This window comes from Ruditapes philippinarum, unplaced genomic scaffold, assembly GCF_026571515.1.
Source record: "Ruditapes philippinarum isolate M1 unplaced genomic scaffold, ASM2657151v2 ctg9184_1_1_1_1, whole genome shotgun sequence".
Classification (NCBI taxonomy): Eukaryota; Metazoa; Mollusca; class Bivalvia; order Venerida; family Veneridae; genus Ruditapes; species Ruditapes philippinarum.
Window position 1 is genome coordinate 1 of NW_026856525.1, and position 6375 is coordinate 6375.

At 31.1% G+C, this 6375-nt stretch overlaps 1 long non-coding RNA gene across 1 annotated transcript; it reads left to right on the forward strand.

Moving 5' to 3' along the window:
- Positions 1-4088: 4088 nt before the first annotated feature.
- LOC132746881 (uncharacterized) lies at positions 4089-5528 on the forward strand. The gene is made up of 2 exons (XR_009628042.1): positions 4089-4634; positions 5139-5528. It is a non-coding gene; the product is annotated as an uncharacterized LOC132746881 (long non-coding RNA).
- The last annotated feature ends 847 nt before the right edge of the window (positions 5529-6375 follow it).

A 6375-nucleotide genomic window follows, 5' to 3' on the forward strand; every position in this document is an offset into this window, starting at 1 on the left:
AAAAACTGGTTTTTCAAACAATATTTACATGTAAATACTATAAATTAATTATTTATCCCCAAGTTAATTTCGACTTTTTTGGTGAGGGAACTTCTCTTTGTGAAAAGAAAATAAAATCCCAAACATTTAATTTTTATTTTTTTATCATAAAATCCACCACAAAAAATTAATCTGAATAAAGTACATTAAATATTGTTTTAATTAGATGCCGATGATTTAGGTTTTGAAATTTTAAAACGTTTTCTGGGAACCATGACATCATTTCCCGGGCTACAAAAGGCGGTTGGTGGCTGCAGAAAAGGGGAAAAATGTCAATTTTGAAAAAAGAAATGAAACATGATGGTGAGTGCAATAGAATTTACATACCAAACAAAAAAAACTGAAAATAAGCAATAATTTTCGGGAGATTTTGGGACTGAAGAAGTTAGAATTTGTCATCTGTAAATTATACATGTATAATAAATTTTTGGAAAATATTTGATTGAAAACCCAGCCACGAGCGAAATATAATTGTTTAAAAAAAATTTTTTTTCAAATTTTTAAATTTTCACTTTTAATGAATAAAAATATCAGCATAAATTTATTAAAAATTTTATTGTTGTTTTGTACCCGGGGAGTAAATTATATCGGCTGCGTACATTTTAAGGAAGTACTTATTATTCAACAAAACTTCCCCGATTATTTATTATCCTTATTGATTTTTTATTTTTGGGCATTGTTTCCTTTTAAATGGGGATAACAATTACACAATTTCTACGTTGTACATGGAGTTTTTTTTTTATATTCTTTTTAAAGGGGTTTAATTGTTACTGGCATGTGTAGGTCTGGCATTGATCTAGATTTTGTACTGAAAGTTTTCAGATCCATACCTCAATATTTTGAAAATAGCACAATTTTGTGCTTCATGTACTTTCCTTAGATGGGAGACGTAGGTAACGTTGGTTACAAGTTCTTGTTTTATAAGGTAAGACAAGAGTACACTTGTTGTGCATCTAGTCCATGAATATATTTAGTTTTTTTAGTTCTACTTATTTTTCTTTCATTTATATTCCAGCATGCTTCATAGCCAGCTTGGGGAAAAACCTTTTCAAATAGAGTGACCTTAAAAAAAAGGATCAGAAAAAGGTCCACGGAAATGTTTATAAACTTTTGTTTTTTTTGTATCCCTAGGGGAGATAGACAAAACCTTTTTTTTTGCAGATTCGGGATACTTAAATTTGTAAATTTTGAACTTTTACCGACATAGGATTTTAAAAAAGAAACAATGAGAAAGGGGGTTTTAAAATTTCCCAAACCCGGGATATTTTTTAATAAATCTCCCAAACCGTCGATAAAACCTTGGTTTAAGGGTTCAAGTTTTTAGCGTACTGGGCCTCCAAGTCCCGGGGATTTCAACCCAAACCTTTCAATTTTTAGCAAAAAAAATCTCCAAATTAAGCGATACAAAACTCTCCCAAATCGAACCAAAAAAAGGGGAAAAAAAGGGGTTTATAAAGACTGACCAAAGACAGTTCTTTTTTTTCTCCTTTTTCCCAACGTTTATTCCTCTTTTCCCAAAATCTAAATGCAAATTATTTTTAAACCATTTCATTAATTTAAAAAAAAAATTTTAAATTTAAAAATTTTAAATTTTTTTAATTTATAAATTTAAAAAAGCTTAATTAAGCTTAAATCACATACGGTTTGAAAAAGAACAAATTTTTATGCAAGTTTTACCCCTTAAATATGCCCCACATTTATGAAATACTAATGAATTCTATGACAATAGGTCTATTTAAGCTGACAAAAAGGTTTAAAAATTTTAAAAAATGGGTTTTAATTCAAAGGGGAAAGGTCAATGAAAATTTTGTAAAATAGGTACTTTTAATTGAAAATTCCCCTTACCCTAAAATTTTTTAATTTAAATTTTATTTAAATGGTCTATAAAATTTTATGACAGGTATGGTCAATGAAAATTCCCATTTACAATAAAAATTTATGAATTCTAAAGAAAACTAGGTTATGAATTCCCATGACCCAAAAGGGCTTTAAATTCATTGACACTAGTGTCTATTGAATTCTAAAGACAATAGGGCTAATGGAATTCTTAATTTAACTAGTCCCCATGAATTCCCATTGACAATATGTTTTCCCATAAAAATTTAAAAAAGAAAAATAGGTTTTTATAAAAATTTTAAAAGACAATAAAATACAAAGAAAATTTAGGAACCCCTAGGTTCAATAAAAATTTTATGACAATTAGGTTCTGGGAAAGAAAATTTTTAAAAGTTAATAGAGTCTATGAAATTTTCTATGGCCCCTAGGCCTTAAAGAATTTTTGACAATTTTGGTCAATTTAAATTTTATGACAATTGGGCAATTCTATGACAATAGGTCTATGAATTCTATGACAATAGGTCTATGAATTCTATGACATATTCTTACAAGGTCTATGACAAGGTTCTATGAATTCGGGACAATAGGTCAAAAATTATATGACATAGGTCTATGAAATTCTATGACAATAGGTCTATGAATTCTATGACAATAGGTTAATGAATTATATGACATTATGTCTATGAATTCTATGACACTATGTCTATGAATTCTATGACAATAGGTCTATGAATTCTATGACAATAGGTCTATGAATTCTATGACACTAGGTTATTCTCATGACAATAGGTCTATGAAATTCTATGACAATAGGTCTATGAATTCTATGACACTATGTCTATGAATTCTATGACAAATAGGTCTATGAATTCTATGACAATAGGTCTATGAATTCTATGACACTAGGTTTATTTCTATGACAATAGGTCTATGAATTCTATGACAATAGGGTCTATGAATTCTATGACAATATGTCTATGAATTCTATGACACTAGGTCTATGAATTCTATGACAATAGGTCAATAAAATTCTATGACAATAAGCTATGAATTCTATGCCAATATGTCTATGAATTCTATGCAATATGTCTATGAATTCTATGGACACTATGTCTATGAATTCTATGACACTATGTCTATGAATTCTTATGACAATTAGGTCTATGAATTCTATGACAATAGGTCTATGAATTCTATGACACTAGGTCTATGAATTCTATGACAATAGGTCTATGAATTCTATGACAATAGGTCTATGAATTCTATGACAATAGGTCTATGAATTCTATGACACTAGGTCTATGAATTCTATGACAATAGGTCTATGAATTCTATGACAATAGGTCTATGAATTCTATGACACTATGTCTATGAATTCTATGACAATAGGTCTATGAATTCTATGACAATAGGTCTATGAATTCTATGACACTAGGTCTATGAATTCTATGACAATAGGTCTATGAATTCTATGACAATAGGTCTATAAATTCTATGACACTAGGTCTATGAATTCTATGACAATAGGTCTATGAATTCTATGACAATAGGTCTATGAATTCTATGACACTAGGTCTAATGAATTATATGACAATAAGCTCTATTGAAATTCTATGACAATAGGTCTATAATTCTATGACAAATAGGTCAATGAATTCTATGACACTAGGTCTATGAATTGTACGACACTAGGTCTATGAATTCTATGACAATAGGTCTATGAATTCTATGACACTATGTCTATGAATTCTATGACAATAGGTCAATGAATTCTATGACAATATGTCTATGAATTCTATGACACTAGGTCTATGAATTCTATGACAATAGGTCAATAAATTCTATGACAATAGGTCTATAAATTCTATGACAATAGGTCTATGAATTCTATGACAATAGGTCTATGAATTCTATGACACTAGGTCTATGAATTCTATGACACTAGGTCTATGAATTCTATGACACTAGGTCTATGAATTCTATGACAATAGGTCTATGAATTCTATGACAATAGGTCTATAAATTCTATGACACTTGGTCTATGAATTCTATGACACTATGTCTATGAACTCTATGACAATAGGTCTATAAATTCTATGACACTAGGTCTATGAATTATATGACAATAGGTCTATGAATTCTATGACAATAGGTCTATAAATTCTATGACACTATGTCTATGAACTCTATGACAATAGGTCTATAAATTCTATGACACTATGTCTATGAATTCTATGACACTAGGTCTATGAATTCTATGACAATAGGTCTATGAATTCTATGACAATAGTTCTATGACAATAGGTCAATGTTTCTTCGTCAGTGTACGAATGTCTATTATACACGATACTACAAAGAGCAAGACCTGAAGTATTCAAGCCAGTGAAATGGTCGCAAACTTGACAAAATAGTACCCGTGTCATTAAATTCTTTAACGCTTCACGTTCCGCCACTCGTACTATGTCTATAATTTTACGACACAAGGCAGACATATCACTAATATCATTAGCCAATTTGATAGAATTGTGTTAATTTAATGTATAACTCTTATTTACAATTGCTCGGGACATCCAACGAAGTGTACAAAACTAGCTTATTTTTTTCTGTGAAATAACCTTGATACGTTATTTTCAGTTCCTAACCCACCTGCCGTATGTAAGAAGTCAATCCCTGGAATTCCGCTGGTGAAAGACGTCTGCGTGCAGGTGAAGAATATCGATCTGAAAAAAGCTTCCGGTTGCGTTTATATCAGTTTTAAGGTAAATGTCACCATGTTATATTCTAATCACGTTTAAATTAGAGGATATTGAATAAGTGTTTATAAGTTCAATACTGAATTTTTTGAATACTGAATTAAGATGGCTCGATCAGTATTTATTTACATCAATAAATTTAAAAAAATCGATTCTTTTGAAGGATAAAGCGTATAGAGCCCGCTCGTTTAATTAATTGAGTAACATATAGATCTATATTGTATTTTTGTCGTTAAGTGAAACAGCGTGAATTTCTGATTGTCCAAAAATTCTGTTTCACGTTTTGCCCCCCCCCCCCCCCTCCAAAGAAAAACACACACACTCTAACAACAAATTCAAGTAGATCTATAGATTATTATTGTCTAGAGCGAGCATTAAAAATGATGAAATAACTCTAATAAGAAAGGTTAATCTTCACATTTAAGTATAGTTTTTTTCTGACCCACGCAGATCACAAAATGCCACCGTATCTAGATCTACTAGCTTTAAAGTTGAGTGTTTTTATTTCAGGTGAGTGTGAAAAAAATATCGATCAAGATTGCTTGCTTCACAATACCACATGATGATATCGAAATTGGCGGGGAAAGTGACGTCACAGTTGAAGCTGTTGAACAAAATGAAGTAACTGAAGACAGTGTAGTGGAAGGGGAAAACAGTGACGTAGAGTCTATTGATCTTGAAGATGGTACACTCAAGTTTCAGCCGTTCTCAAACAAGTCATGAACAATTATGATTTAACATTATTTGCTATATACACTCGGGAAAATACATGTGTACGAACATGTGTGAAGTTTGTTTTAAACACGCTACTTCACGAGTTTATATTTTCTATTATTTTGAATAGATTCTATATCAAGATCTAATTGATTTATAATAAGTCTAATAAACTAGAAAATTCTATTGTGTGTGTGGTTAATTGTATTTGCCGTAAGATATGTAAAAAAGTATATGTCATCATATCTTATCGAGGGTCGGGCAATAGCCCAATAGGACATAGACCATTAGACTTGACCCAACTAGGACATTTATAAATAGGCCACAATGATTGATAACCCAATAGGACATTGACTAGACATTATTCCATTAGGACACAAGCCCAATAGGACATATCCCACTAGACATTATCCTACCAGGAGAAAAAACACTAGACATTATCCTATTAGAACAGTAGCCGAAAAGGACATAGCATACTAGACACTATCTACTGTGACAGTAACCCAATAGGACATATTCACTAGACATTATCCTACTCGGACATAACCGACATTACCCAAAAGGCATTACAAATGTATCTACTGTGACAGTAGTCCACTAGGGTGATAGCCCACTAGAACATTATTCCACTAGGACAATAGCCAACTAGACTTTATTCCACTAGGCTAATAGCCCACTAGGGTGATAGCCCACTAGAACATAAACCACTAGACTTTATTCCACTAAGGAAATTAGCGCACAATGACATAACCCTCTAGGACAATAACCCAACGGGATAAAGCCGAATGGACATTATCCCAATGGGACAACAGCCCACCAGGATGATAATCCAATAGGATATATATCCCACTAGACATTATCCTATACTAGGACAATAGCCAAATTGTACAATAACTCATTTAATATATAGATTTAAATTAAAATATTTTTTATAAAGAAAAAAAGATAAACCTCATTGTTATATTTTTTCGTTATAATCAAAACTGTGCATAGATTCTATCACAGTAAAGAGACGTAGAGATTAAGCTCTACA